This window comes from Mytilus galloprovincialis, chromosome 5 (genome assembly GCF_965363235.1).
Source record: "Mytilus galloprovincialis chromosome 5, xbMytGall1.hap1.1, whole genome shotgun sequence".
Taxonomy (NCBI): Eukaryota; Metazoa; Mollusca; class Bivalvia; order Mytilida; family Mytilidae; genus Mytilus; species Mytilus galloprovincialis.
The window spans coordinates 101310918-101327619 of NC_134842.1; the positions used below are offsets into that span (position 1 = coordinate 101310918).

General features: G+C 31.4%; 1 long non-coding RNA gene across 1 annotated transcript; it reads right to left on the reverse strand.

Annotated features, from left to right (window-relative positions):
• Window positions 1-486: 486 nt before the first annotated feature.
• On the reverse strand, window positions 487-2331 carry LOC143074911 (uncharacterized). The gene is made up of 2 exons (XR_012978158.1): window positions 2269-2331; window positions 487-681 (listed from the first exon to the last, which is right to left on the reverse strand). It is a non-coding gene; the product is annotated as an uncharacterized LOC143074911 (long non-coding RNA).
• Window positions 2332-16702: the final 14371 nt, after the last annotated feature.

The following is a 16702-nucleotide window of genomic DNA, read 5'->3' on the forward strand; positions in this document are numbered from 1 at the left end:
CAAAATCTTATTTTATAAATCGTTTGGTGCTTAAATATAAAGAAAAGAAAGAAATTTGTGTTAAATTAAAAACAACGACAACGATAAAGACTCCTACTCTTAAGAGTTGAGTCACCATCTAATGGGATATAAGTTAGCAGTAAAATAACAAAAATAACAAACTCCAAGGAAAATTCAAAACTGAAAGTCCGTATTAAAATTCCCAAATCAAGACTCAAACACATCAAACGAAAGGATAACAACCCTTATATCCCTGACTTGGTACAGACTTTTTCGTATGTAAAAACAGTGTTAAAAATAGGTTGTGGGATATAAGGGATTAAAGATTTATGTCTGGGATAAAAAAAAAAAAAAAAAAAAAAAAAGGTGGAACGTGTGATTTTTTTTAACCAAAAAATATAATTTTTGAAATGATCACCCCTTGTAAACACGACTGATTTATCAATTAACATTTCCTTTATTGCGGACACATGCAGTGATGATGTGCTCCTTCTGGTTCACAAATACAGTTTGCAGGACAAGCAACCGTAGCATTACTTGGATGACATTCAATTGGAATTTCACAGAAACAGCAATTAGCGGTACTATTATGATAATGACAATGGGGAGCTCCTCCACTTTTACAATGTGAGGAACAGTCATCACTGTGTAAATTACATGTTGTACAACTCAGTACAACGCCTGAAAAATCATGTGTACATATATATAGGAAGATGTTGTATGAGTGCCAATGAAACAACTCTCCATCCAAGTCACACATTATATAAGTAAACCATTATAGGTCAAGGTACGACCTTCAACACTGAACTTTGGCTCACTACGAACATCAAGCTATAAAGGACCCCCAAAAATTACTAGTGTAAAACCATTCAAACGGAAAAACCAACGATCTAATCTATATAAAAACGAAAAACACATAGGAACCACACAAACAGACAACACCCACTGACCACCAGATTCCTGATATGTATATTAATGGCTGCACTGCTTTCAACGAATTAAATATTGATACCTCTATTGTTGTTCGCTTAATTTTATTTCGAGAAGTCAAAAGCTCTTAATTTATTTCGAGAAGTTAAGAGCTCTTAATTTTATGCAGTCTAAATTGTATACAAACAACACAACAATTATTTAAATCATCATTGTTACATACCTTTTTGATTGGTAATTGATAGAGTTGATACACCCTTTTGAAAATTTGTCAAATAACAACAACAAAAACACCAAAAAACAAAACACCAAACATGACACTTAAGTGCTACAAATTAGTCATAGTTATATTCTGAACAGCCCAAGAGCTTTGTATATTGTTTTTGTCAACGTTAAAGTTGTGTATGCTGGGAATTATTATTCTGCTATTATTTCCGTTAAGTTCATTCCACTTTTTTGGCTAAACATATCTACTAAAATTTCATAAGGTAATTCACAATTTAAATGAAATCAGAATGAATCAACACATTGATTGTGCACTAAATTCATGAATCGTTTTAGTATTTAAAATCATCATCACCTTTCATGGAAACTTTCTACTTAAAATATAAATACTGATGAACAAAAACCAAAGTTTTAGTGGCCCTTTTTAATTTTCAAACAGAAATATGCATAATTTCCTGACTTGTATGTATATGCGATTGACAAGTTTTGTTTCTATTGATTAAGATATCAATAAAAAGAGGACATTATGTGATATATTCAACGTAGAAAAATATTTATCAGATAAACCTGCGAACACAGTTCGGTCAGTTGAAGACGTACCAACCGTATCATATACGTTGACGTATACGCATCTGCAGATAATAAACAGATCCCGTTTAAGATCCCTAGCTTTAATTTCATGTACTTTCAATCTGCAGATGGGCAACTGATTTATAATATAGACGACAAAAAATAGCAAATTGAAACATAATCGATATAGCTAAAAACAATAATAAATCTATACTTTTGATTTTTTTTAAATTTAAATACGTTATTTTGGTATTAAGAAATAACTGTTAAAAGTATTATTCTAAGTTTGAATCCTCATTTGTTCTATCGGTACTCATAATTAATTGATACTTTATTCAACATGTTGAAATGAGACGGATTTCCAGACAATCGAAATAATTTTTCCGTTGTGTCTATAAGTAATTGTAATCCATTTTGTCTTTTTACTCGTTTACCGAGGTTTAAACACTAGTAAACTACTATCACCTTATTCTGGTCAATACATCTTGTGTATGGACATTGAAAAAAACAACTTTTTTCATAATAGAATGAGAGAAAACTTACCATAAAGACAAACGCATACAATCCCAACAAGCAAGAGTCTTATGTTCAATGTCAATGTGATGATATTATTATTTTGACCGCTTGCATGTTCTTTTTATACCAGTGAGTAATTTTCTGTCTCAAACTTATCTCAAACTTGTCTCACACCACATCTTCCTATATCTATTATTTAAAAACAATGTTTACTAGATTGCTAAACATCGTGTGTAATTCAATTTTTAAAATAAATGCAATAAATTAACAAACATACTTGGTTCAACCATTATGAACAGGATAGTAAAAACTATTCAGCCGCAACACATTAATATCATTTGTTATTACATGAAAATAACATCAAATTATTTGCACCTATTACTTTCGCAGCCAAAATAAACATCCGTTTACTATGAAAACTAAATTGAACATTCCCTAAATTTGGATGTGGTTCAATTGAAATGTCCGTCACTTAATATACCGCTAATTTATTAACATAAAAACCTGAGTCTTAGTAAATGCAAATGGAATTGTAATTAACCTTAAAAAAATCTATATAAATAACTGAAATGTATAAAAACTACCAAAAATATTTTTTATATTTCTTTAAGGATTATTACAGTTTTGAATTTCCCTTGGAGTTCTGTATTTTTGTTATTTTAATGGTTTACTTATATCCCAATAGATGGTGATTCCACTCTTAAGAAAAGGATTCTTCTTCTTTGTCGTTGTTTTTGTTTTAACGCAAATGTATCCTTATTTTAGTTTGCAAATTTATTTCTTTTCATTATATTTAAGCACCAAATAAAGGCACCAGTAGTATAGCGCTATTCATTACTCATACATCCATGAACAAAAAACAAAATCGGGGTAGCAAACTAGAATGTAAATATATATGTTCAAACTCTTTTAGGTCATTTTTCAGAAGCAGTAAACAAAAAAACTACTGTAAACCAACTAATTTTCGCGAGCGATTTATTTTCGCGACTTTCGCGATTAGAAAAATAACGCGAATATAAATCGTCGCGAATATGTCAAAATTAGATTTTTCCTAATGTATATTCATCAAGAAAATTTGAAAATCGCGAAATTAAATCGCCGCGAAATGGGTTAGAAAGGGCTAAACGCGAAATAAAGTATCCGCGAAAATAAGTTGGTTTACAGTATGTTAATTGGACATGCTTTGATATTATATATGCCCTTGAATTTTTACTAGATAAGATTTTTGTTCGCTTTGGGGAATCTGTTTATCGTCAGATTATCGGAATTCCAATGGGGACTAACTGTGCACCACTTATTTGGACCTGTTTTTGTTTTGGTTATGAGTTACAATATATGACAAAAATAAGCAAAGACCCATCGAAACAACATCTGTTAAACAAATGTAATAATACTTTTAGATATTTTGATGATATTTTGGCTCTCAATAATGACGACTTCAGTATGTATATTAATGAAATTTATCCTGTTGAACTTATTTTAAATAAAGCTAATACTAACAATGACCACTGCGCTTTCCTCAATCTTGATATCTGTATCACTAACGGAAAGCTGAATACTAAAATGTATGATAATAGGGGTGATTTTTCATTTCCTATCGTTAATTATCCGTTTTTATATGGTGACGTTCCCTTGTCACCATCTTACGGTGTTTCTTTATCCCAACTTGTACGATTCGCTCGTGTATGTACCAATGTTTTAGATTTTAACGAGAGAAATTTGTGTATTACTGAAAAACTATTACACCAGGGTTTTCGATATCACAAACTAGTCAAAACATTTACTAAATTTTATCATCGGTATAAATACATCATTCGTAGATATAGCTCAGCATGCAGACTTCTTATACGTTCGTGTATTTCACATAAAAATTTTTATGGAAATATACTTTATAAACCACAAAGGTGTCAGTATTCACCTCAGAAACTTACAAAACCTTTGAATAGACTTATTAAAAAGGGATATAATTACGATACTGTTGTCAAGTCATTAAAGATTGCATATTTTGGCGTTAATATTGAGTCACTGATAAGGTCTTTGCATCGGAACTAAACACATTTATTCTAAAAACAGTTGTTGGCATGACCCGGGTTATGTTCTTCTCATATATGTTATGATGGTATGATATTAAATCCCTAATGGGAAGGATTGTCCCTGATGTTCATATGATGAAATCATAATGTTTCAGTCAGTTTAATTGAAGTCTGGAGCTGGCATGTCAGTTAACTGCTAGTAGTCTGTTGTTATTTATGTATTATTGTCGTTTTGTTTATTTTCTTTGGTTACATCTTCTGACATCTCTTGAACTGAATTTTAATGTACGTATTGTTATGCGTTTACTTTTCTACATTGGTTAGAGGTATAGGGAGAGGGTTGAGATCTCACAAACATGTTTAACCCCGCCGCATGTTTGCGCCTGTTCCAAGTCAGGAGCCTCTGGCCTTTGTTAGTCTTGTATTCTTTTAAATAAGTTTCTTGTGTACAATTTGGAAATTAGTATGGCGTTCATTATCACTGAACTAGTATATATTTGTTTAGGGGCCAGCTGAAGGACGCCTCCGGGTGCGGGAATTTCTCGCTACATTGAAGACATGTTGGTGACCTTCTGTTGTTTTTGTTGTTTTTTTTTGGTCGGGTTGTTGTCTCTTTGACACATTCCTAATTTCCATTCTCAATGTTATCTCATATCTCAAATTCTCAATTAAACTTACTACATCATAGATTTAATTTTCGTTTCCAAACATTGAATTTGCGACGATAATCACCAAGTTTGAGTTGGAAGGGGTATAAACAAAAGTAGTATACCGATGTTCAAAAGTCGTAAATTGGTTGAGAGAAAACAAATGAGAGTTACAAACCAATTGTGGTGGTAAGTGGACCACGAATTTAAATGTTCAACGAATAACATATTTCCAATAGGTTTTCCATACAATTATTGGCAAAACCACGACATTACATATGCACGAATACGCAAGTTTTCATCAATCCACGAAAATGTATACCCACGAAAATAAATTAATCCACAGTATTGAAAATCAAACTGATATAGTATCTCTTGATCCCTAATTGTCAGTAATAAATGTGAACATTTGTGCTTATCAATTTTGACAATGGTTAGTCTTTTTTGAGAAACAGACGTTCTAAATTATTTTTTAAAGAAATTTTGCTAACATTAAAGACCTTTGTTTCTTTAAACAACTGCTCTTCTTTGTAAAAAGAATAACTAGATGCAATAAAACATATACTATCGAAATTTTAATTGTTATTCAGAACGATGTCAAACATTTGTATATATATTATTTTTAGATTTTTTTGTACATGTACATGATAGATAATAATCACTGTTATTGAAAATGAAGATAACATTTGTATTCAGATTGTTGTGTACATGTATATGATAGATAATAACCGTTGTTGAAAACGAAGTTGACATTTGTATATTTACAATGTTAATTCTTGCGTTTATATCAGTTTGTCATATTTCGGAATAGTTTTGATTGAATAATATTTTTTCTATCTGAATAACTTCAACAAAACTTTGAAATTGTAAATGTTTTTTTTTAATGCTTTATAAAATGATAATCATATTTTTAACATTTTATTTAGATTCAGTACTTAAAATATTATTTGTTGCTATCATTTGGTTTCGACTTTTCATTTTATTAATACTATCTTGATATGTAGAAACAAATTGCTTTACTGAATTTCAGTCTGTAATAATTGATGAAAGTATCTGTCCCATTATGGGATAATGTTCTCGAATGCAGGCGGACCGTGAAGCCTTTCTATAACGCGTCATCTTAGCTTTAAAAAATCATATACTATATACATATGTTATGATCTGAGATGTTCGTCTGTAATATTTTTTTTGAATGACCTCTTAACAAGTCTGCAGTGTACTTTACTTCTTTGTCTTTGGTGGTAACAGTTTTGTTTCGATATAGGTATGTCATTACTGGTGTACATTTTCCCATTTACAGATTTGTTTGACCTTTATCTCATTTCTACATGGCGTTGGTCAATTTTAAGTTTTCCAGATTACGCCCGCTTCTCAGATACTTAAATCAAAACTGAGAATGGAAACGGGAAATGCGTCAAAGATACCACAAACCCGACCCGAGCAAAAAACACCCAATGGCCACTGAAGGGTTTTCAACACAGCAAAAACACACAATGGCCACTAAAGGGTTTTCAACACAGCAAACCAAACAACACCCAGTCGCAGGCTTCCATTGGCTCCCACACAATAATGTAAACTGCAAATCAGAAGGTATTGCGGTGTTTTCATTATTGCAAAAAATTAGAAAGGGTTTTAATCGCAATATCTGAATTATGAATTATGACATTTCCTATATGAATGAAACATAATTGTTCTCAATATCCCAAAAATAAAAATCGCATTTTAGTCAATCATGACAAAATTGCAATAATAAGTATGCATGCTTTTGACATCGGACTCGAACTTCTCTTGAACTGAATTTTAAGGTGCGTATTGTTATTCTTTTACTTTTCTACATTGGCTAGAGGTATAGGGGGAGGGTTGAGATCTCATAAACATGTTTAACACCGCCGCATTTTTGCGCCTGTCCCAAGTCAGGAGCCTCTGGCTTTTGTTAGTCTTGTATGATTTTAAATTTTAGTTTCTTGTGTATAATTCGGAATTTAGTATGACGTCCATCATCACTGTACTATTATGCATATTTTAGGGGCCAGCTGAAGGACACCTACGGGTGCGGGAATTCTCGCTACATTGAAGACCTGTTGGTGACCTTCTACTGTTGGTCGTGTGGTTGTTGCTTTGACATATTCACCATTTGCTTTCTCAATTTTATATGCTATCATTTCTGAATGTACATTATTGGTTCAGCAATAATGGACGTCAAATATAACTGCTAAACATATAAATGAACCTTAATTCATTTAGAAAATCACTTACAAGACTAACAAAGGCCAGAGATTTCTGATTTCCGAAAGACGTAAAATTTGTTGCTGTTTTTAACATGTTTCGAGATGTTTCAATCCATTTCTATATTCCGTTTGCTAATGTGGAATAAAATATAACATGTACAAGGCCAACTTAATGAAAAATTTTGTATGTGTATATATATATATCCGTTTTCTGAAACTATTTTGTCCCCACGAACAGCTCTGATGACCTCTAGTTTGTAAGAAAATGGACTGATGTTATTTATTTATTCGTGTTATAAACATCTGCTATTTGCAATCTGTATTATCACATTTAACTTATTGATAACATGCGAGAATAGAGTTGAAAAAGTGACAAGCTATTTTAGGATGGCAAACACGTATCAACACATTTAAAAATTCCTCACCAATTCCAGAAAAAAATACGTTTTCCGTTAAGCATAAAGTTACAAATGCGACCAACGAAGGTTGTGATATTCAAGTTTTACACTTTTTGAACTTGTCGTTTTTACTTTGTTTTTTTTTTCATTCTCAATTTTTATAATTAATACAAGAACGAAATGAAAATCAAAGAAAAACACTATTTCTTAAAAATGTTTTGCTAATATAAAAATTGACCTCTTTGAATTATAAAATGTAATAAAATCTGAATGAGATCTTTGGAGATCAACTTGATAGATAGTTAGATGGCGACAAGACTAAAATACATATGAAACGAAGCTACATACTATCGAGCCCATGCCCTGTAAATGGTTTATTTTAGACTTTATAATTTAAATACAGGTTTTACATTATTATAAATCAAATATAACTATTTGCGTAAAATCGATGAACATGAACATGACAGCTATTGTCCCTTTAACCAATCATACTCCTAAAAGTGTATCGGAGGTAAAATAAATATGCATATTTCGACATATTTTTAAACAAAACATTTCTTGAACATGTCCAAATAAATCATTGATGAATAAATCATTCAAGAACTGTATCGTATTACAGTTTTAATCTCGACAAAATCTCCACATAATAGTGAGGTTAACATTTATTTATTATTGGTTTGTTAATGCATATATCTATATACAAAATGTTTTTCAATTGTACCTTTCACCTTGCGTGTTTTTCTAAATATTCCTTTTTACTAAAGAAATAAAAGTGAAAAATGTTCTAAAGTGCGCAGCTACATTAAAGACGCAATTTTGTAAATTTGACGAAAAAAGGTGGGTGGAAACGGAATTGTCTGAATCGGCTTAAAGTCATTAAAGTCAAATATTTCATAGTCGTACATGGACAATAACGAAAGGCCGTCTGATTTTCATCACTGAACATAAAAATATGACCCCGTGACCCTAACACTGTCACGTGACATGCCATTTTCATATGTTTAAACTGTCGTCTGTATTTGGCTCGAGCACAACCTTTTACCCTTCACCATCTCATCCAAATTTTAACGATAGGTTAAGCAACAACCAGTGTCACTTAAACATGCTGGGGGTTAGATCAGTTTGTTCAAAATGTTTATTTTGAATGATTTTACGTCTTTGAAGGTCAAATTCCGTAATTTTGTCAACTTTGCTTACCTCGTATGAATCTCCGAAATAAAATTGGAGAAACCCCCAGCAAGATTAATGATAGTATCTAAATTCTTAAAATAATTTTCTTCAGTTGGTGGCATTTGTTTGAGATTAAAATATTGTGCTAGGCCAAAATATTGAAAATTAAACGAAAATTCTATTGTCGGCAGTATTTTAAAGCGCAACAAAGATAGCGATTTTGAATCGGTACCGGGGAAAGAGAGGGTTGTTTCCGCGCTTAATGAGAGATGATATAATACGTTTTTTTAAGTATAAAAGCCGGTGTTTTTAACATTTATAACAATATTTACACTTTGTGTGAGTGAATAAAAGTACTCAAGATATATACGATGTGTCCGATTTTAGTACTGGGACCTTATATTGATTTACTTAAAACGGCAAAGCTTTTAATCTACATGTATCTGCAATGATGTTAAATACAATTTTGTCAACATGTGACTTTTCATTTTAAAAGAATCTATAATCTTTAAACTTAACAAGATACATTTAAGTGTATACCATGTATACTCTGATATATCTGAAAAAAAATTGCAAGCATAATATTCCAACAGAAATTAAGGAAGAAAAATTACTCTACATTTTGTAATGAACTTAGACAAAGAATAGATTTTACTTTTACAAACTTATGAGTTTTCAGTCTGTGATCTAACAAATCTAGCAATGCAATAACAAAATCTCCAAATTTTAGTAGTAATATAACACTTTTTTCAACCCCATTTATACCAGTAATCAGTGTCAGATATGCAAGAATAAATTTACAGAAATTATATTTGTTAAATTGTGACCGCAAATCAAACATTGACATATTTGCAACATAAAAATACGAAACAAAATATAGAAATAAATACATCTTTAACATCTCTTTAATGTTATAGAATGAATTTTGCACCCATTAATTGTATATTTTATTATTTTAAAATCTCATGGTAAGATTGTATTCCAAGAATTTAAACAATTAATTTATGAAATAATATTGTTACAAATTTATGCTATAAGCACGAATTTAACCATCTTTTAAATCAGAATATATCTTTGATATATTGGTAAAGGGAATCAAAGCAATATGTTTTATAAGTTTGGATATAAAAAAACTATCATGGTCCTATAATTTGGTTTAAATTAAAACGATATGAACTTACAAGTATCTCAATTGTAATAGTTACATACAAAAAATTAATGTACAAATATATTAAATTTTACATCTGTTACCCTTACTTTTAAAATGCAAAAAGCGTGAGTAACCTAGGGATTATTTTGTTTTGTCATATTAAATAACGGTCCATAATTTTTTATTGTCAGCAATAAGAACAAATATTTTTCATTACTCACACATATCTTCTTCAGTTTAATTTTAATTTTGAATGTTATTGGTCTGTAGTACAATGTATGATGCTTTCTACGATTGAATACATTTATTACAGTGCTTACAATGAATTACCGTGGTTTCCAAGTGATATAAAATTAATGCGTTGTTCGGTCATTTGTTGACAATTTTTCTCTATTTAAATTCCTCCAAAAGTTGTTTTTAGCGATGCTTGGTCCGTTTCTGTGTGTGTTGAGTTTCGGTGTTGAGTCGTTGTTCTCCTCTTATATTTAATGCGTTTCCCTCGGTTTTAGTTTGTTACCCCGATTTTGTTTTTTGTCCATGGATTTATGAGTTTTGAACAGTGGTATACTACTCTTGCTTTTATTGATCATGAACAACCTTCTGTCCAAGTTTCGTACAAATCCAGGATAGTTTAAGAAAGTTATTAAAATTTTAAACTTTAACCACAGAGTAAATGTAATGTTTACTAGAATAAAAACTCCATTTATAAGTAAAATAGGGATAAAACTTTACCCGCTGAGTGAATATTTGTGGAAGCCGCTGCCAATGCAATGTAGAATCGTGATGTCTCCCTTCTATGACAAAAGTCAAAGACTCAATAAAAATGAGAAGTGGTATGATTGCCACACATGATCAGACACAAAATGAAGTGGCGATAAGCAATTATATGACTTCATACAGTCTTAAATAAGTTAGTTCCGATAATATAAGTAAAAGAGCATATTCCAGATAGTAAAAAGTAAAGTACATGGTCAGTGTGGACTTCTTTTACATCAACAATTGAAATAGGCAATGACCCAAGGAACTCATCATTTCCATTTCATTTTTTCATGCCTCATCTTCTTTATTGCTGCCATGTTCTTATGATGAGCTATTTTAACCTACCCAGCAACTGTAAAGTGCTACAATTTTGATGTAAATAGCACATAAACAGTTACCAGCCAGGTAATATGGCATAATGCCAAGAGTTACCTTGTCTGATCTTCTAGGAAGCTATATATAAAGTAAAAATAGCATGCGCATGTTGAATATTAAAAGTTTACATCAGCAAATGCCATTAAATTACAAAACTAAATAACATAATGAATATAAACCAAAGTGGAAAACTATATAAAGCCTATGTACCAGACCGAATGAGTAATTGGACTGTACGCGTACGGACTGGACTGTATGCGTACTTTTTTTAAATACTCATATGGTCGACCGTACGATAACTGTCTGACTAGTATTAAGAAGTTAGTCAAGTTTATTGGATACACATTCATATAACAGATCAATATAACTTTACTCTCAAATTAATATTAAAGTTCAATTGTAATTGAAATAAGAAGTTTATATTTAAACTATTTAAAAAACGTCACGCTTATTAAATCTGTTAATCTTTTATATTTATATTAGCATGTCGATCAGTAATTCATTACTTGAATTATAAACACTGAAATTAATTAAGTTAATGGAAGTAAATATAATGTGGGAAGGCAATTGTTTTATAATATTTAGCAACTTTACAAAAAGTGCAAATGCTTAGGATCATAGATATAGGAAGATGTGGTGTGAGTGTCAATGAGACAACTCTCAATCCAAATAACAATTTAAAAAGTAAACCATTATAGGTTAAAGTACGGCCTTCAACACGGAGCCTTGGCTCAGACCGTAACATGTTCATATAAAAAAATATTACGTTACTTGTGGTAGCAAGTGTCATCTTGGGCGAGAAAACAAAAATAGCATTCAGATTAACAATTAATCAAATATCTAATTTCAAGTGTTCGCTTGTTCACTTTATCCATTTAATGGTAATAATTTTAAATTCTAAAACTAAAAATAAAGATTTTGATAACTTTATTTCAATTTAACCCAAATGCGGCGTACAGCAAAAAACAATCAATCAATCAATGATTCAAATACATGTATGGTCAGGTCCAAATACTCATGTGGTCTGGAACACCTATATGGTTTTATAGCTGACTATGAGCTATAGGCTTTGTTCATTGTTGAAGGCAGTAAAGTTACCTATAGCTGTTAATTTCTGTTACATTTGGTCTCTTGTGGAGTGTTGTCTCAACGACAATCATATCACATTTTCTTTTTTGTATATAATATCTTGCTTAAATAACTATATAATTTTAGTAAGTTTGTAGTCATCCAGAACCGGCTTCAAATATATTATATTCAAGATGTACATGTACAAATGTATATGCAGGTTTCATATTGGTACAAATGTACGTACATGTACAATAATGTATTTAATTCAAAGCTGACATGTCAACATAGCTGGCTAACGTAGCATACATTTGAATTTTAATATTTATTTCTCACTTGCCTTCCTTTCTGGCATGCAATTTCTGGATATAGTAAAATTGTACCCAGTTTTAGTGAAAGGACTGAAGCTCTCATGGAGTCATTCTAATAGTGACATCATGACATGACAATCAGAGATATCTCCATATTAAAAGTTATTTTAACATAGATGACGGGAAATGTTAATTAATGTTTATGTATATACAGTGTAGCTGGCACATGACTTCTTTTCTGGCATATATGTGCCTATGTACAGTATATTGAATTTTTGTGTCCAGTATGAAATGAAACGCATTAAAAAATGATGATATGAAAAGCAATATAGGGTATTATGTGATAATTATTACTCAAACTGACTATATATATATATATATATATATATATATATATGTTACGGACCATATGAGTATTTGGACCATACGAGTATGGTCATGACTATATGGGTATTATAAGTTACATAGTGTGCTAGTGAGCTTATACGGAATATATGGGGTCAGTCAATTCCATATGGGAAGAGAGCGAGGCTCGACTCCACATATTGAATTCACTGACCCCAATATACTAGAAGTGTTCTGCAGTCAAGTTACGATATTGAAGATCTAGAGCCTCTTAAAGACATTGCAGACACATCGGTATGGCCCGAGACCTTGATATCACTGCACGCAGCGGCAAAGAATGCTAGTTTAGTTGTCACTTACAAGCAAAACATGCAACAGATGTTAATGAAAAGATTTGTGCACAACCAAGACGTGCAAATGCAAAAAAGCTAAGATATATACGTGTGGAAGTAAATGCCATCCTAAACATACAAGCAAAAATACAGTTAGAGATGAAAACTTAGATCAGCTGACTGTGGTATCTATATTTAATGTATATGTATAGCCTTTGATTTATAAAAATAATACATTTATAATGTAACAAAGTTTATTGTATTATTGAAATGTTTCTAATGCATATTTGCAAAAATACTGTACTAAATGGTCCAAATACTCATATGGTCCGGCCCGTTCATAACCAAACGAGTATATACTCATACAATGTATGGTCCGACCATATTAGTTATATAAGCACGTATGGTCCAAATACTCATATGGCCCAGAACATATATAATATATATAGAGTGTGTTTAAGAATCTGTCTAGTATCAATATTTGAACCATGGTAACAGTGTTACATGTCAATAAGGCTGGGCACAAGCACAGTGTATTCACAAATCAGTGATAAGAAAGTGTCACATAATTACATGTATGTAAAAATAACATCTTTCATGTATCTCAAATATCAGTATTATTATTATTTTGAGTACTGTACAGCTTAACTAACCTGACAAGGTAATGTTTACAATTAGTTGAAAATAAAGTCCATGTAAAATATTACACATAACTACGGTACATATGTGTAACATGTTAACAACGCTGATCAACAAGTGTTTACAAATCAGTTGAAGAAAAGTATCAAACAGACAAAAGTGAAAATAACATGTACATGTACAATGTATCTCAAATATCATTATCGTTAGAAACTACTGGCTCAATACTGTACAGCTTTTAAATATATGCTAACTATTCATTAAGTCTATTCCAATCGGTCATAGGAAAGTGCCAAAGTAAAAATAACAAGTATTGAAAGCGTGACATCACAATTCTTTATAGCAAGAACAACCAAGAGACGAGGATAATATTGAGCTACGCCTATTAAACGATAACTTTTAGAATTTTGAGAGAAGCTTTAAGTTAATTGCTGCATATAGCTATCACAAAATGAATGACTGGACGGGCTTGACCACACATTCAGCAAGATGGTCTGCATAACTGCACCAATTCTGGTATAAATATATCACTTTCCTGGCTTGAAGACTATATGAACATGATAAAGGGGTATAATTTCACCATCTTGTAACAAATGTGCCACCCCCCCCCCCCCCCCGTTTTTTTGTATGTCTTCATTTGTAAAGGAAATGAATCAAACATTCATTAAAATCAACAAAAATGTGAAAACAATAGAATGGATCAGTGCAAATAACTTCTTTTAACCGAGAGAATGCATAAATTAGGCTAGTTATACCCCAGACACTGTCCGAGGCACAACATCACAAATCGGAGGCCTGAGATTTGCAGACTACTCCGTTTAAACGTACCGTTTCCATTTTTTGTGATGTTGTTGGGATAATTCTTACTAAATATCTATCTAGATTAACACAAATTCCACATTTCTGTCCATATTTCCTCTTTTTCGTCACATTACAGGTGCTCGAGAAAAATGTTGATGCAAGCTTCTAAATGAAGCAGGTATTTTTTGATTGGCTAAATATTCGTAGAAGGCGGGGCTTAATACTCGAAAGAAAATCGCCTAAATCATATAATTTATCCAATTTTTCTATAATTACCCTGACTTGGACCATTCCGCATCCTAAGGCAACGATTGCTGCAACGCTGCTTCATCAAAAGATGGTGAACTGGACATTTTTTCTTCTCCATCATGGCGGCGTGTACAACGACGCATGGATATTTAATGAGATTGAACGGAGTTATCTGCCCTTGTCGAAGGTAGTATAAAAACGGCCTTAATGTAGCTGCGTAATACAAACTAGACAATGTTTGTTTATTTTACAGTGCAGAATACCATACTGTTAACTGTGTTTTCTTGATGTATTTATCTATTCCCTATTGTGTGGTTTGATACACTAATAATTATCATCTTAATCAATTTATTAAATTTTAGTACCGAGGATCTTTGATTGTAAAACAAAATTATCAACATAGACGTTCTCTATATATGCAACCAACGTGCATTTCTATTTCACTCCATCCTATATTGTACTTCCCTTTTCCAAAAGTCTGAAATTTAATGTCCCTCGGTATCTTCCGCTCCTATTTTAAATATCTTGTTTGAATGCATGATATGTACATGCAAGTTTGTTTTTTAAATGAATCAACATTGTAAGGACACAAAATTAAAACAATCATGACCCAATGAAACGTGACATTGCAACTGTATTTTTAACAATAAAACTTAATCCAGAAACAGCTATTAATCCGCAAAATACTATTCATCAGTGAGACCTGTAACATGAGACAACCATCATACAAAGTTTTAAACAAAGAAAACGTGATGTCTATTCAAACGATATGTTTCAAGCGTAACAGAGCGATAATTTTACGAATAGTATCGAGCCAATGTGATGTAAAGGTTCATATCAATTGTGCACGTTGAGGACACACTTTGATATTACGTGTGTTATGCAAACTTTATAAAGTTTGTCGACACACTCAATCTGCATATTCTTTTTCAGATGAGGTGAGTTAAAACAATTATTATCTATTCTTTGAACACGGATAAGTGATTAATATCGGGTGTTTTGGTTTTTTTTAATTCAGCTTTTATAGAATAAAAAAAAACAGTTTGAAACAATGTTGACTATAATTTGAAATAGTAATGTTTTTTTCAAATATTTTTCTGTTCGTTGTTTATCTGGAAATGCTGAAATCAAACGACTACAGTTTCGTTCAGTTGTAACCGCTCTTAGTATATGAAAATATTAAAAGATCTGACACATTCCAACAATTTCCAGACAAATCTTTTCTACACTATAACAATATTAAATTTTAGGTTGTAGGCTAGCACAATTCCAGACTGCTTGGATAATTATTAGAACGTTCTAATGACGAAATATTCTAAAATGTTTGCGGAGACAAACGCAATGTCAATATGTTCAACAAAATAACTTTCTATTTAACAAAAACTTATTTTAATTGAGAGATTCAGTTATCAATTAAACAGAATTGTCAATTTGAAATAAGTAATGATTATAAAACGGCTATCAACTCTTAATTGTTCAAATTAGGAACATAACTATAACGATTTGATGTAATTATAGACAATATTAGTCAATACTTCAGCGAATTTCTTCATCATACAAAAAATACCGGTATTTATTTTCAACTTTTTTTAAGACTGTTCAGATTATCTTACCCTTTTATTGTCAGATGAAGAGAGTCTATTCGAAGACGTTTGTGATAAGAAGATTGCAGTGTTAATCATTTTTGCCGATTTCTAAACCATTGTAAACCTTGAACAGTTGATTCCTGCATTAACGAAAAAGAACCGAGTGCATATAGGAGACGAAGAAAATGATTTAAATGTATAAGCATTTATGTACTAGTAATGCAGTGAACTGAACATATATATTAGACCAATCAATGACAGATGTACGTTATGTTTGCAAATCACTCATCAGCGACGCTCGAATAAAACAAGTCGAAAAGTTGAAATGCAGTTTGAAGTTGAAGAGTATTGAAGTCCTCGAAATTCAAAA